The sequence below is a fragment of the Gallus gallus genome, chromosome Z, assembly GCF_016699485.2.
Source record: "Gallus gallus isolate bGalGal1 chromosome Z, bGalGal1.mat.broiler.GRCg7b, whole genome shotgun sequence".
In the NCBI taxonomy this organism is placed as follows: domain Eukaryota; kingdom Metazoa; phylum Chordata; class Aves; order Galliformes; family Phasianidae; genus Gallus; species Gallus gallus.
The window spans coordinates 79490440-79507069 of NC_052572.1; the positions used below are offsets into that span (position 1 = coordinate 79490440).

At 53.0% G+C, this 16630-nt stretch overlaps 1 pseudogene; it reads left to right on the forward strand.

Moving 5' to 3' along the window:
- Positions 1–1952: 1952 nt before the first annotated feature.
- The window catches only part of LOC112530760, an 851315-nt pseudogene continuing 836637 nt past the window's right edge, over positions 1953–16630 (forward strand).

Below are 16630 nucleotides of genomic sequence, written 5' to 3' on the forward strand. Positions count from 1 at the left end.
GAGCCCTGAGGAATCTGAGGGCGGCCCCCACCGCGGCCTACCCCTTCTACCTCCTCTCCTCTCTCTGCTTCTGCTTGTCAATAATGACGGGCTTCGGGGAGGCTGGAATTCTGTGGGCTCTCCATCGCCGTTCATTCGACACATCGAGGAAGAAAACCACCCGGTGAAGATAAAACGCTCAGAAAAACACCGTTCTCAAAAGGCACCGTTCCCCACAGCCTCGCAGCTCAAACCCCCCGCAGGCGGCCGCCATAGTGACTACGAGTACTTCCGGTCCGCCGGCGCCAGAGCGCAGGGTGGCTACGGCAAGCTCGGAGGGCCAAAACTGCCCTCAGCGCGAAGCGGAGCTGTGTGTCGCTCTACTCCTAACCCCTTCTGAGCTCTGTTCATGATCTGATGGGTGTATTTGAAGTGGAGGGTATTTGACGCTGCTTAGAGAAACGAGGGGCCTGTGAAAAAAAGGAGCGTGCTGCATTTTGTGGTGCAAGATGTTCTGGGAACTGCTGCTAACAATGCCCAGCAGGCTTCCTTTTTGCTGGGGAGAGGTTTAGCAAGGATTTTTTATATGAAAAGAGTTCATCCTATATTTCCTTTCCACTGACCTTCCGTCGTACTGCTTGAGAAATTGCTATGTCTTGCTGTAGAGAATGCACATGCACCTGCACTTGTATCTGCACAAAGAATCATCTAAACATCTCTGTACGGTGTTTCTTTTTGGCACTGGGATGGAGCTGTGTGGAACACAGACTTGGATGAATCTTCAGTCGGGTGCAGGGACGCGTAATGCTCATCTTAGATGTCACGCTGACAGCAGCAGTAGAGAGGCAAATGTCATAGGGTTTCATGTTTTTTTTTTTTCCTTTTGTTTCAGTCCTAACCGTGGAAGCATAGAAGCGTTACCCAGACCAATTGAGCATTTCTCACATGTGCTTTCTACCAATGACACAGGGCTAGTGGAAGTCAGCATCAGAAGCATCTGTAACAGCCCTGCAAAAGACTGGTGAGAGTTACCCTGGCAGCCTCTTTTGGCAACCTCAGGTCTCTGTAAGCTCTCAAGCTGTGTCGTAAGTCCTCCCGTGGTGCTGACTCAGCTCTCCCTGTCTTTGGTGTAGGAGAGCTGGTCTTCAGCTCCTTCCTGTTTCCTGCCTATCTGCTCCCTGCTTTGCCCGTGGCCCAGTGAGCCTTTTATTCCTCGCCCCCAGATTTGCACGTGTGGATAAGAGCATCTGCTTATGTAGTGCTTCTTTTCTGCTTGTGGTGTCAGGCTGAGCGACAGCTCCCAGCCGAGCTTGTGGTGAGCGAGACACGGAGTAGCTGGAGATGGAGTTCTCTGTGTCACTAAAGCATGAGCTTGATGGCTGCCGTGAGCCAAAGCAAGAGAGTTTGTGTGTTTGATTCTGCGTTGGGCTGAGCGGGTAGAGCAGGGCAAGGGGGCTGATTTGGACTGTGCTGCTTTCCCAATACGGTGCTGTTTGCGTGGCAGTGCTTCTGGCGTTGCAAATTGTGTCAGATGTCAATGAATTCCTTGGAATCTGTTGAGTTGACTTGTGTAGGTTTCAGTTCTCCTGAGCTGAACCCTTCCTGTCCGCTTCTGTGCATAGCCATGGCCTTTGCTTCTTTCTTGCCTTTTTTCTTGGTTGCGTTTGGCACTGTGCAAGCCGTGAATTGCCAGGGAAGAGCTGGAAGTGCTCTGGAGTTGTGGGGACAAACTTCCCAAGAAACAATGTGCAGCTTCAAAGCTCCAAAGTTTGGAGAGATGAGAGATGCGCTGCCTGGTGCAGGACACGATGCGCTCTGCAAGGCGCTTTCCAGGAAGACCTCAGATCTGTGCTGAAACTGCATCCAAAGCAGCCCAGTGCCCTGTCCTTGTTGTACCCGGAGGTATCGGTGCCAGGGGTTGCTGCTGTGTTTGCAATGCCATTGTGTCAGCAGGGTGACGTTCATGGTGTGCGATGCCCTCGGTCATTGAAGGCATCCTTGCAAATGTTCCTAGTGAGGGCCATGTTTCATTGACAGCATAGGTTGTTTTCTGGAAAGTGAAACAGTGTGCTTGTGTACGTCAAGACCACATTCATTTCCAAGTGACCACAGTGCACTTCACGTCTGCTGCCATTGCCACTCGGCCGTCTTGTGGTTGAAGCCGGTGGGTGTTCAGCACCACAGCGTCCTTTGCTTACTCCCCCCTTCCCGGTGGGATGGGGGAGAGAACTGTGGGGGAAGAAAAAGAAGGTAGAACTCATGTGTTGAGAGAAATCTCTTTCCAAAGGTAGAGGAAAGGACAGAAGTAATGAATATCTATCTATCTATCTATCTATCTGACTGTCTATCTATCTATCTATCTATCTATCATTGAGTGTATCTAACGAGTGATGTAGAAGCAGTGGCTCAGCACCTCCCAAGCAATGGCCAAGCAGAAGAAGAGACTGAGATGAACTACCACCCCATCCAAAACCCATTCCACTTGATGTCATATGGTATGGAATATCCCTTTGGCCCGTTGACGTCAGCTGTCCTCATTTGGTTTCCTCCCAGCTCCTTCTTGAGAGCTTTGCTGAGAACGGCCTTGGCTCTGTACAGGTCTGCTTCTCAGAAACTTATAAACATCGAGAGTGTTCTCACTGTTGTAGCATCATAGCAGACACTGAAGAAAAATGGATCCCACCTGAGACTAAGACAGCCCCCCAGTGTCCGTGCAGTGAGACGTGTGGGGCTGCAGGTCGTGCATTTCCCTGGCAGCATTGGCCAGGGGTGCTGGGGAGGTTTGCGTGCTCAGCTTGGGCATCGCGCTGCTGTGCGTGTCAACACAGCATGCTTCGTGCTCTCCGAGCAAGCAGAACAGCGTTTCATCACCAAGGTGCCGATAATATTTACTGGAACCAGATGCATTTGTGTCTCTGAGGCTGGGTTTACCCTACGAGCTCTTCTCGAAGGAGCTGTTTTGATTCCCTTTGTCCGTGTGCGAGCGAAGCGCTTATCCCACTTGTGTTCTGTGCCATTGGTATTACTCTTGGTGGGCAGAAGGAGCTGGTGGATTCAGCAGCAGTAGATTCTGTTGGTTTCCTCTCTGCTGCTTCATCCCTGGAGCTCGCTGCTGCACGGAAGAGTACAGGCGTGTTTATCCCAGGGCTGCTGTAAAGGGGAGCCCGGTTGGCGTAGCAGTGATCAGCAGCTAACGGGCTGTGCAGAGGAGGGCTTTGCAGAAGGAGCAGGAGTGCCTGCGTCCATCTGTATCCTCGGATACGTTCTGGCAGTGAGGCAGCAGCTGTGGCCACAGTGACTGAATGCAGACTTGGCAAGACCCCCAAGGCTTGGGGCTGCCACGTGGCGTTTCCTAGCCCTACCCTCCTTTATATGCCTGGCAAAGCACAGCCACCCTGCACCCAGGGCAAGCGTTTGTCTTAGTGTCATGTTTCACGCTGTCTTGTGAAGCTCAGGCACTGGGGGCAGCTTCCCCCCAAAGAAAAGGAGGAGGAAATGAGGTCGTCATGGAAGCCAAAAGGCAAAAATGCACTCGGGAAAGAAACTGGCAAAGCAGTCTGGTAGTAGTGCTGTGTTTCTCTTCCTTTATTTCCATCCAGGTGCAAGAGATGGCTGCTCTAAGCCGCCCTTGGGATGCAAAGAAGGACCCTAGTGTGGATTTGCCATAGGCCCAGCAAGAGGCTCAACAGCACCAAGCGCCGGGTCCTGCACTTTGGTCCCGACAACCCCATGCCAGCTTCTCCAGGATTTGGCTGGGATGGAATTCCAACCACGCACTGATTTCTCGAACGCTGGGGTGCCCTTTTGGAATCCTGTGGTCTTGTGACGTGGTCTTGCCTCCCCACCTTGTCCGTCCATGGTGGAGCAGCCGGGTGGCCCTTAGTGATGTCATAAGCGGCTAGAATGAGGGGAGGAGCAGCGCGTGCTGCTTCCCTTCATTGGAGCGCTTGAGCTCGGCGTGAGTACGTGGCTTGTTGCACTTGTGCATCTACTGAGTCCGTTTGTCTTCATCCCGTCTTGTGCAGCGCCTTGTAGGTAAGCTGAGACGGTGCGGGATAGACGGGTGGGCAGCGAGGGCTTGAGAAGTGCTGGCTGGCAGAGCTCCTAGGATCATATTGCTTCATCTGGACCATCAGACGCCATTTTCCCCCAGGCCATCACTTCCAAAGCCATCCATCAAGATGGCATTTGTCCAACGGTTTTTCCCTCGCCTTCCTTGCTAAATTGTGGAGGCTCACTGACCTGCTCTTTCTCCCTCCCCTTCCCACCCTCCGCCTGCTCCCTTGGTGCAGCTTTTGCTCGTGGAAGATCAGAGCAAAGTGACAAGGAACGGCTGCGGGTTCGAGGATCTTCTTCTCCCTTGTTCTGATCTCTTGCCAGGTACGTGCCATGTTTTGTATTGCCCCACATGGTTCAGCAGCCCGTGTTTAGTCACACCGTGTGTAGTAACACAGCCTCGTCCAGCTGGAATGTGCAGCTCTGGTAAAACGTGTGGGTTTTCTCCACTTCCTCTCCAGCTCAGCCCTCAGCAGGATGCTGCCTGTAGTGCTGGGAGCAGCTAGTGTGAAGGAAGGCAATCCCTTAGGCAAAGAGCCCTAGCCCCACTCTGTGCAGAGCTGCACAACGTGAGCCAGGGGCACAGGCGTGCATGCTTTGGCTGTGTGAGTGTGGCCGACAGCGGTAGGGAGCACAGCAGAGATGCAGGCAGAGGAAATGCGTGGGCAAGGCTGCGGCCGGCGCTGGTGGTGAGGCTGCTGCTGGGAGCCGGGGGCTGGGGAGCAGCTCCAGCCCCAGCAGCTGACACCTCTCCCTGGCCTGCTACTGCGCTCTCAGCGTGCTGCGGGCAAATGCATCTGCTGCTTTGTGCCAGAGTCCCCATCTGCTAGCAGAGGGACAGCGACTTGGTCCAGTGCTGCGTATTGCAACGGCTGTCCCGTTTGAATAGACTGCACACAGTGGTTGTTTCTAGAAGTAGTTCTGAAGAAGTCTCTTGATCCAGTGCTGTGTGAGCACAGGAAATGTGTTTCTTTTCTGTTGCAGCTTGTCGCGCCTGCTGTGATGGGCATCGCGAGCAGCGAGATCAGCCGTGGGCCTGACCGGGCGTTGACGGAGGTACAGTGTGAAGCTCTGCTTGGTCTCTGTTCCCTGCCTTGAGCCAGCAGAATGAGCCACCGGTGTGCTCTCCTGCTTTTCAAGAGAGAGAGCATCCTTCCGGCTCTCTCGGTGTCCCTGAAGAGCTGCCTTAAAAGCTTCATTTCCTTGCTAGTGGCATCGAGATGGCACCCTGAAATCCTCCTTGTTTGTCCTCAGCTCCTCACCATGGCCTGTGCTCTCTGTTTCAGCCTGAGAACCAGGGGAAGCCCCTGCTGGTCCGTGAGGAGTCATCTCTTAATATTCCAGCTATTGCTGCTGGCCATGTTATTAAGAGATACATTGCCCAGGCAGCGGATGAGCTCTCCTTGGAGGTAAGCAGATAAAGAAGGCGTTCCTTGTTGTCACGGACAGAAGAGTATACCGTGTGAATGCATCAGGAATATTCTCAGACACCTTCAGAATGCCTTGTGAGGCGAAGCCCAGAAGATGCAGGTCCAGATAGGACTTGCACTGGGTTGGATGCAGGGAGGAGTTCAGCCATGTCTAAAAGATGGTTTCATTTGGCATGCTTGCACTGTATTCTGTCTGGTGTGTAAGGCAGTGACTCTTGTACCTCCACGTTCCAGCTTTCCCACGGGAAATGCCTGAAGAGCTGCCCCGGTGCAATTGCTCTCAAGCTGTGCGCTCTTTGGCAGTGCAGAAGAAGGGTGCCATTCTCAGCTGTGCTTTCCTCCCAGCTGTGCTGACGCTGGGATTGATGTTGCAATGTCTTGCAGGTGGGAGACCTGGTGTGCATTACTGCTATGCCAGCAAAGGAGCAGAGCCCCTGGTGGAGAGGCAAGCATGGCTTTCAGGTAGGCACAAGCTTCAGACTCGTGGGCGCAACTGCAGTCAAGTCAGGAACGTCAGCTTAGAGCTGCTCGTCCTGCACAGGGTGGCTTCTGGACGTCAACAGCTTCCCTGTGTCGCTGTCAGAGGACTTTCCCTTTGGCTCTGGGCTTGGGTAGGGAAACTGTCTCCTCATGTGACTTAGAAGCAAGAGCCTCTCGTGCTCCATACGCAGTCAGAAGTTGACCACCTCTGTCCTTGTACAAGCACGGAGGACAGAGCCATCTTCTCTGGAACCAAGTATTGCTTTTGTAGGTCTTCTGGCTGCAAATGTTGAATGAGGGTTACTTTTCTGCAGGCCAATTCTGTCTTGGTTGAACAGTTGAGGCCTGAGAAACTGCTGCATTCAGTATTCCATCCCTCTTTTTGTTCTTGTTCCAGGTTGGGTTTTTCCCTGGTGAGTGCGTGGAGCTCATTAACGGAAAACTTCCTGAGGCCCTCATCAATTCAGCACCAAAGCCAGGTACGGATGTTACATGTGATGGCGCGGGGAAGTCAAATGGAGTCTTTTTCTGGGTGTGTTCTGTGTTGAATACCTCCTTTATCCATCCCACGTTCTCCTCTGTGTTGATGATCCTTCCTGCATCCCACGGGGCGTAGGGCTGCTGTTTTGTAGGCAGTGAGAATGAGGGCTTGGGCAAATGCTCGAATCCTTGTAGAATGCAGTGTTGGCAATGTTCTTGCTGCTTTGACGCGCTCTGTAGAATGTGTTTCCGCTCAGCCTGGTCGCACTGAGCCCAACCTGAAATGAACTGGTTTCTTCCTTTTGTTGTGCAGTGCCAAAGAAGCGTGGCAAGCTCCTCAGCTTCCTTCGTTCCTTCGTGAAGGCCCGCCCAAAGGAACCGAAGCAGCGGGAGATGGAGAATGGAGAAGGAGAAGGAAGGGGTGTTTGGCTGTGACCTGGGAGAGCATCTTCTCCACTCTGGCCGTGATGGTAAGGAACAGCCCGTTCCCGAGAGCTTCCTCCCTCTGTTGGGCATGTAAAGATGAAAGAAAGGGAGATCGTGTCTAGCAAGGGGCAGGTTGATAGCGGTGGAGAAACGTGAAATGGGAGTTGAAGGCTGAAAGGGAAGCTGAGGCTAATGCTCATAGGAGGCCGGCACACTTGTATTTGCTTAAAGCCAAAGGTGTAAGCCAATGCCACGCTAGCCTGAAAACCAAGGAAGCCTTTTGGCCCAAGAGAGTGTAGTGCGTCAGTTTCCTAGCTCTTCTGGACATGAGGTCTCACGCCTCCATTCGGTGGGAGCTGTGATGGGACTTGTGGCAGTGTCTCTGGCTTCCCCAGAATTACTTTCTGCAGGCTGCTTGGCAGGTCCTGGCATTTCTTGAAAGCCAAGAACACGTCCGTGTCCAGTTTTGCTCCCCGGCTCCTGCCTGTCTGCGCCGTCTGCGACAGCCTTTTTTCTCCTCTACGGAGGAGGCAAGCAGTAGCGCGGCTGGGCTTAGTGGATGGGATGTGACAGGGGCAGCGGCTGAAGCAGGACTTGAATCAGGAGCTCAGCTAAGCGCTGGCCCTTGTTCTGTAGTCCCCCAGGTCGTGCAGAGCTGCGCTGAGTTCATTGAGCAGCACGGCGTGGTGCAGGGGATCTACCGCCTGTCCGGCGTGGCGTCCAAGATCCAGAAGCTGCGGTAAGAGTGCTTCTGGACTGTATGTTGTCTTGCTTTGGAGTTGTTTTCCTCTTTCTCCAAGCCCTCTGTTTTTGTGTCCTTCTCTCCAGCCATGACTTTGAGTCGGAGCAGATTCCGGAGCTCACCGTCCGGGACATTCACAGCGTGAGCTCCCTGTGCAAGATGTACTTCAGGGAGCTCCCGAGCCCTCTGCTGACCGAGCAGCTGCATGGCAAGTTCTCGGTAAGCACAAGGCAATGGCCTTCATGTCCCTCTTCGTGGCCTTTCCCATCCACACACACGCCTGCGCACCTTTTTTTGGTCTTTTTTCTGTTGAAGTTGGGGTTTTGATGGACATCCAGTGGGTGTCTCTGTACAACAAGCAGCTCGTGCTTCCTGCACACCTGCGTGCACCGTAACACCTGGTGTGTGCATCCTGCCATTGGAAATGTGGGAGATGGGAGCAGCAGTGCCCTCTGCAGCTCTGAGGCCCTTTTTCTGTTAGCCCCATACGCTTGACTCGCATGATGTGTGTCTCAATCCCTTTCTGCTTTCTTCCAGGACGCTGTTTGTGCCGGTACAGATGAGGAGCGGTTGCTCCGAGTGCAGGAGGTCATCCAGCAGCTGCCTGCACCTCACTACAGGTCAGAAAACTGCTGCCCTCGGTGTGGGGAGCTCAGCCCTGCTGCATTTCAGAGGGCGATGATGCGATGGCAGGCTTTGTCTCACGCTGGCAACGTGATGCCTGTGTGTGTTGAAGTGGTGGATGTCTGCGTGGGGTGAATGGATTGGGTCAGCTCCTGGGCACGGGGGCACGGCTGGTGCAGCTGATGTCTGCGGCTGTGCTGTGCTGGGGCTTGGTGCTGCAGCGTGGCACTTGGGAAAGCTTGATCTACTTGCTAGTAGCAAGAACAGTGAGGTTTGTTTGGTGAATGTGAGCCCGGCGTGCTCAGTGGTGCTGAAGGTTTGGCTCTTGCTTTCCAGGACGCTGGAATACCTGATGAGACACTTGGCTTGTCTGGCTGGGAGCTGCTCCATCACAAACATGCCTGCTAAGAACTTAGCGAATTGTGTGGGCTCCCAACCTCTTCAGGTAAACTTCTTTTTCCGTCTCAGCACAAGGCTTAGATCTGTTCTCCCCACGGGCACACTTTGGAGAGGAGGACAATTTGTGCTCTCTTGGTTTTGTCAGATGGGGCTGGTGTGTCCTTGATCACCCGGGAGAATGTCTTCAGTGGCATCAGTGCTTGCCCACTGCGGAAGTCTCCAGAGCCCAACTGGACAGCCTTTGGCTGCCCAAATGCCCAAACGTGGGGAAACGATCTCGGGTCAATGACTTCTCCAATCTGCCTTTTCTACAGATCCCAGCAGAACGAGGCTGCCTGCGCCAGCGGAAGAGCTGCCTGCGAGGAACTGCAGAGGCAGTCGGATGTGGTAGAATTCCTCATCAACCACACCGACGTCCTCTTCTGCTCCAGCTCCACATCAGGCATCGGAGATGGAGCAGGTGAGCGTCTTCCTGCATGAGCTTTGTCTTGATGAGACACCTTGATCAAATGCAGGCCTTCTCCAGGATTGTTGAGCTACGCTTTTGCTATCGAGGGGCCAGCAGACTTGTGGGCTTAGATGAGAATATGGCATCCTCTGTGGCTGGATGCGGAGAATGTCCAAGCCCAAAGTTGAGCATGAGAAAACCGTCCCTGTCATGGTGATGTTTTGCGTGCAGGTGAAGCTTGATGAAAGGGTTTTGACCTCCTCTTTTTCCAGTGGTTCGGATAAGCAAGGCTGAGAGATGTGCGGCACCTCCCCCAGAACTGTGATGGCTGTGCCGCTGCTTTCTGATCCTCCCTCTTAGCTGTGGTCTTCCCTTCCAGGGTGCAGTTCTCCATCAGGGCCCAAGTCTGTGCGGGTGTCTTCTCCTGCCACCAAGCTGCTCACCGTGGAGGAGGCACAGGCACAGAGGGGAGGCCACAGCAGCTCTCCCGCTGTGACAGAGAGCAGGGACATGCAAGTGGAAGAAGGCCCCGCAGCTGCGCGGGGGAAATTCCACACAAGTCATTGACTTTCCGTCTGAAAGGTAAAGAGGACTTTCTTTTCCAGCAGCTTCCTATCAGACTTGGTTGGGTGGGCTTTTGTGGGTTTTTCTCCACTATTGCTAGTGCCAAAACTTGCAGAAGCTACGTGACGCCTAATGGTGCGTGTGGTGGTGTACTGAATGTCCCCTCCCTTTGGACTCTGAGGTTCAACTAACACGCAGTTGCCTGACGGGCTCAGTTTAGCCACCAGAGGGCCTATTGCTAATGTACGTGTCAGAGATGCTTTTGAACTCCCTCTCTGGCTGCACGATTCCTCAGCAAGCAGTTATGTTTGCCAGCTGAATCAAAGCCCTCCATTCGATGCTGTCCTGGACAGCTGTGCAGCCTCTGCTCGCATGCTCTGCATCTGGGTTGACATGGCTGAGGGGAATGTAGCCAGCAAGACTCCAGGGCTGAGCTCTAGGAATGGAACCGTCCTCAACCGTGTGAATCAGAGCGAGCTTCTAAGTTGTGTTTCAGCAGGAATCAGGCAGTGCTAGGAACAAGCAAGTGTTGGCAAGAGCTCAGGGCAGCTCTTCCCTCACCCTGCACCATGCACGACTCACACCGCTCCCTCTTTTCTCCCTCCAGACCAAGTCCACCCAGCAGGGTGAAGGAATCCCCAGCATGCAGTTGGTGTTCCTGTTTCAGGCCCAGAAAACCATCCTCTGTGGCCAAACGCCAACTGCAGCGCGATGCCAGGGAGCCCTCGGAAACAGAGGTGGTGGTCCTGGCAGGTAAGGGTGCACATCCAGCTGTCAAAACCCTGCTTGTCAGCGCCATCGAATTCATGCTTGGAGTCCACACAAAAGAGAAAGACAAACAACAAAAGCGCAACAGTTCCTTTCGAGACAGTGCTCCTACTGTTGCTATTGTCCTATTGGCTTTGTCCTGCTGCCACTGCATAAGCAAATCTCAAGAACCACTCTCATCATTCAGCTTGTGCAAGTTTGCCACTAACTGTTTGCCTGTGTATCTACTCCTTCCTAGGTGAACCGAGCCCTCGTCCACGCAGAAGAGCCAGAGTGTATAGCGATGGTTCACTGTGTGCTGTCATCAGTGCAGAGCTGCTAGGAAGCAGAATCGCTGCAGGCTCGGATGAGCAGCCTTCCATATAACATCAGTGAGGGAATGAAGGTGCTTGATCCACGGTGGAAGCCCTCATCTCTCCCAGCTGTGCAGAAGACGCTGACCTGAGCCTGCCAGAAACAACGGTCACCGAGCTGGACTGTGACGGGGCACCATTGCAGTGCAGCCCAGCCCAAGCACAGCCCGAGTGCCCCGACAGCAGCAGCTCCATGCAGGAGCAGGTCAGCGTCAGCCAGGAGGAGCCGAGCCTGGTGGAGGGGGACGTAGAATCAGAGCTCCAGTCCCAGGCACCGGGCAGCAGCACGAGCTCTGAGCCCCTCTCTCCTTCACCAGAGAGGATGAGTCCCATGTGTACACCGGACCTCTCACCAAAAGGCCCTCCTGGCTGTGAATGAATAAAAGCACGCTGGTGCTGGATCAACGCCTTGACTGCCTTCTGAGTCTTCATTCCCAGGGATTGGGATGGATGCAAGCAACAGCAAGGCAGCTCATGTTGCAAGGCTATGGCTGTGGGCTGTGCGTGCAGCAGAGCTGCGGGTTTGTTCCCATTTTGTCTGGCTGTGGGATGCCTGCAGCGAGAGCTGTGCTCCCGTAGTGTATGGTAGCAAAGAATCTCCAGCATCCGGGATGCTGCTCATGATCATGGCCAGCTTGCTGGCTGTGGCTTTGTGATGCTTTTGAGTGAGGGCTTTTGGATGCTCCTGGATGCCTCGGCTGGTCCCCGCCAGCTCTCTCGTCTCTCCCGCCGTGTCCATTCCTGGCTCCCAGCTACGAGCTGGCCCTGCAGAGCATCTGCAGCCCTGTCAGCATCAGCATCCAGCAGCGGCAGGAGGAGCTCCCCCTGACCAACGCCAGGCAGTAGTGCTCGGTCTGCAGGTTAGCTGCCATTTACCTGTAGGTGGCTCTTGCAGAAGAAGACTCATACATCAGAGCGTTTTCCTCATCTGCAGCACACAAATGCTACAAAAGCAGAGACAACCCAGGAAGCTGTGGGTTTGCGAGTCTGCATAGGCATGCACTGTCTGTGTTGATGGTGCTCTGCCATCCTTTATTTCCTTCTCCTTGCTCTTCCATAAGCTGCTCAGGAATGGAAAGCTGCATGTCCCATAATTCCCCAGAACCCAACTTAGGTGACTGGTGTCCTGAACAGGTAAGGTCCATGTACATATACAAATCTTCCCCATTGCACAGCGTGCCAGTGCTGCCAGACTTTGTTATGGCTCTGTAGGGCACTTTCCAAGCTGTGTGTCATTTTCATCTCACCTTTCCCTTTCTTTCCCCGAGGTTTTGCCTTGCTTTGCCCTTTTATTCCTGCTACCTTCCTCTGTGTTGCTCAGGTGTTGCAGTTCCTTTGTGAATATCAAATCCTGAAGCACTGCTGCTCCGCAAGAGAGCCGTCCTGTCAGGTTGCATTGCTTCACTTGTGAAGGCCCAGGGCCTTTTTCTGGGGCCCTCGAGCATAGAAGCGAATGGCAGCGGGAGGCCTGAGTGGCTGGGATGTAGCCTAAATATTAATCTTGACTGCGATGGTGACCTAAAGGCCTGCAAGTGAAGAACGATCCTGGGATGGAACAAAGTATCCCTGACAGTTTTGAGACAGCTTGTAGTTGTGGCTGTAGCCACAAGTGTTTTGTTTCGTAGAGGGAGCTCATGTGGGTTGTAGGTCTTGTTCCTTGCGAAGACTTGTTCTGCAACAGGTGTTCCACTTGGGCTCCGTAGCACGTGCTGGCCATGCGGGTACAGCATGCAATGGAACAAACCCTGCAGGCCCTGGGGAGAGGCAAAGCAGGAGAGTGGCTGCCCCACGGTGGGGATGAAAGGCAGAGTGCCCTTTGAAGCAGGGGATGCCCTGCTGGCTCTGCCGATCGCATCCACTGCTGGCACGTTCCTTCTTCCTCCTTTCTGGCAGTTTGCTGTCGAGCAGATTGAGGTGGAAGTCAAAGACTCAAATCCAATGTTGCGAAGCCACTGCGGATGCCAAATCCCTGCACGGGAGACCTGGCCGTGTGCAGGAGTTACTGCAGGATGAGGAGCTGCTATTGGTCTTCAAGCAGGTAGGAGTTTGTTATCCACTGCATAATACTGTATGTATTTCTTGTTGTTGTTTTAAAATCAGTGCCAGTATGCAGTCTGATCCTGATGTGTTTGAAAAGTGTGGTGTAAGGATTGTCAGCTGAGAACAGCAGCAGAACATGGGGCTGTTGCAGGGGGAAGGCGTGGGGAAGGAAGCGGGGAAAGGAAAGGGAAAGCCTGGAAAAGGAATGGGGAAGGCACGGGGTGAAGGAAGGGGGCAAGACACAGGGAATGAAGGGGAAAGGACAGAATACCTGTAGGGCAGCCTAAAAAGCAGTAACAAGCTCTGGGAGGACCGTAGAGTGCCAGATTCTGTGCTGGGTGTTTATCTGTGTGTGTACGTTGTCACTGTTTGTGCCTGGCTGCACTGCTCCAGCCCAGAGCCCGCTGCCTGCAGCTGCATCTTTGCTTCCTTCCCTCCTGCCCGGAGCCCCACGGGTGCTCCCACAACTCCCTTCCCACCCCCAAAACGCCAGAGAAGACACCTGGCAGTGGGATGGAGGAATCCCAGCAGCCCGTTTTCCTTCTGCCTGCAGCTCTCTCCTCCTCTGCCACACAGGGCTCCAGACTGTCCAATGGGAAAGACGTGGGGGAAAGGGAGTGCTGGCAGGAGCGACTGCTGCGGCTGACTGGGGAGGGTCTGCATCCCACGTGCCCTCCTGTGCTCTCTCTCCAGCTGCAGGAGGGCCAGAGAAGGGCAGATGAAAAGCTGCAGCTGAGCCTGATGGACCTGCACAGCTCTCGGGCTGTCTTCCAGAGGTAGCTGTGACCAATACCAATATGGCGCTCTGCTTTCTGCCAACGTGCTTTAATTTTGTTGTCGTTAAATGTACTGGGCAGTTACATTTTGGTATGTGGATATTTAAAAACAGTGCAACAGATGCTGGCAAAAAGTAATTTTTTAAAACTTATTATTATTATTATTATTATTTTCTTTTTGTAAAGCTCTTAGCACGGCTTTCCTGAGTTTGGAGGAGTTTCCCTCTGTTTTCTTCGTCTTCACCCCCACCGCCCCCCACTTCTCATTCCGTGTTCTTCCCCCGTCATCCCGACAGAGCACTGACCGCCAGCGATTGCGCCGCGGGCCGCATCGATCCCGTCCAAGTTCTTTCCGCGGTCTCTGCCGCCACCTCGTGGCCAATGCGCGGAACTGCCGCTGTCCGCTGCTCAGTCCTGCAGGCGGCACAACGCGTGCGCGTAGGAATGCGGAAGTGGCTTCGTAACCGCTCTGTGCAGCTCATCCGCCGCTCTCTATTGTGATTAGTCCTCCAGGTCACAGCCAGCATGCGCCCGACGACTCCAAACCAGCAACTGTTGCTCCTAAGCGCTACGCGTGCGGGCGAGCTGACGGTTCTCGGACCGCCGTCTCAGCGATCTCCTCCTTCTAAACCAGGCTGCCCCTCATCTATTTCCACGGCGGCACCGAACGTACGCGGCCGCCATTCCGCCGATCGGCCACGCGGGGGCGCCAGAGACCGCGGAAACGACGACTCCGAGCGGATCGACGTTGACCCGCACCGCCTCGTCCCGTGAGGCGGCCCGAACCGCCGCGGAGCGGCCGCTGCCCTCGGGGGAGCCGTGCGGGGAAGCGGGGCGGCGCTGAGCTTCGGGAGCGAGGAGGAGGAGCGGGAAGGTGAGCGAGCTCAGGGCAGGTGGGGCTGTCAGTCCTTTTGTCGTGGCTCTTCAGCCTGTTCAGACAAGGCAGTGGGCAGCTGAGATGTCCTGGGTGGAGATGGGAACTTGCAAGGGAGCGTGTGAGAAGGACAGGTGGGGTCAGGCATCTGCAGCTACCGAGATAGCCATCCCCATCACCTCTCAGTGCTCACGCAGCCAGAAGCAGCTGTACTGATCAGTTCAGACATCGTGCAGCTGAAACACAAACATCTGCCGTTCACTTGTGTGAACCTCTGTGTATGTATACTCTTTTGTACAGACTGCTGCTGGCCTGCTTGTGTTCAAAGAATTTCCACTGAAGTGGACTAAATATTTCTGTGGAATTCTATGCTTTTTTTTTTTTTTTTTTTTTGGCCTTGATCACCTGAAAGAAATGGATGAAATGATGCGGGGAGTTCAAGTACAATGAAATGTGAAAGACTATCGAGAGTGGGAGACCTATTTGGAAAGTAACAAGAAGGGGAGGGAGAACACGTCTGGTAGTAATAGCTTGGTGATATTAAGTTGGTATAAATTAAGTGGGACGCACTGATGTATGCTGTATTCCTACCCACATAGACTTGGGTAGAATCTGTTCAGTGTAACGTCGCTACACTTGCCATATTATGCTCTTTAGGAGCGTGCTGTGTAGAGGAATATGGGTAAAATGTCAGTGGGGGTACCTTCAGAACTACCACCACGTCAGTGACATTTGGTGTTTTCCAAAGCATGGATCTTGTCCACACACAGTGCTTCTGTAAATGTTGGTATGGGTAAGTCTTGCAGTTCTTCTTTGCTCCAATGCAGGTGCTGCTATTAGCAAGGATTTTGTGCTTTGTTTTAAGGACATAAACACTTTGTTTATGTTTGTTTAATACATAACTGAGCTAGAATCTGCTGTACATGCACTTATTCAGCAACGAGCCGTGTCGGTACTGAAGCGAAGGCAAGATGAGCTGGAAACGGAATCTACTTATATGCAGCATCTGACAAGTTAGTATGAAGTTACCAGTTACTTTCTTACTGAAATCTCATTCTTTAAGTAGAAACACACAGTTAATTCATGGGTTATATTTTATTTTCATGTGTAATGTTTTCTCCCTCCCTGTTGTCAGTGGGCATACTGTACTAGATGTCCTAGTTGAAATCCTTACCGAAGTAGGACGCGTAGTATCACTTCTCCGTGGTAGAATAGTGAATATAGCATGACCAAATGATCCGTGAGTTTTGAATTACTGATCTCAGTGGCTGTCTATCAGTACTTGAAAAGAGAAACCGAGTCAGTTTTCCAGTAGATACTAGTTTGTTTGGAACGCAGGCACTGTAGAACAGGAGGACAAGGAAGGATTGACTGATAACTGGCAGCAGCTTGAGAAGAGTGAGCTCGGGGATGTAGCCCTTTCTGGTTCTAACTGGTGTGCAGGTGGGGTGGGTGCAAAGCATGCAGACTCTGAGTGTGTGTGCACTCTGGGAAGCACAGCTGGAAGCGTCACCAGGAAGGGCAGAGAGGAAGGGTGGATCTGGGGTCCCTCCCTGTGCTCACTCAGGTGCTCACCTCCCGGTTCAGGCTGTGACCTGGCAATCCCCCTGCACGAGGGAGCAGCCACAGCTGTCCTACAGTTCACTGATAATATTGACTGTGCTTTCACTCTGGACACTGTGAATTTTTCATCAGGAGGTTTTATTTACTTTGGTTAGTTTCCAAATGAAGAGCAGAAGCAGAATCAGTGTTCTGCATTCACCTCTTTGTCTTGTTCCTGTCTTCTGGTAGCTGGGAATGGCAAACCAAGTAATGATGGATTGGAGAGTGATGAAAAGATGAAGCTTCTGAAAACGTGTGAGCATCGAAGGTACGTATAATTACATCTAACTGTAGTAAGTGTGTATCTGCTTCCTGTTACTTACACAGGGATGAAGGTAAATCCTTGCAGTTACTAAGCGAGATGATACACACACGTGCAAAAATGCCTTTCCTTTCCAAAGCTCAAGGTACATGGAAACCATCTGTTTGTTAATGGGGGGTCTTCTTCATGGTGATTGGAATCTGAATGTTCATAGGTGCATCTGAACATCTAACCTACCCTCTGTTATCAGCGTAGGCCAGGTGCTACATTTTGAACGTCAGGGTCTGCTGCTGACCTTAAGTTACTGGGAGCTCTGAAACCGTTCCA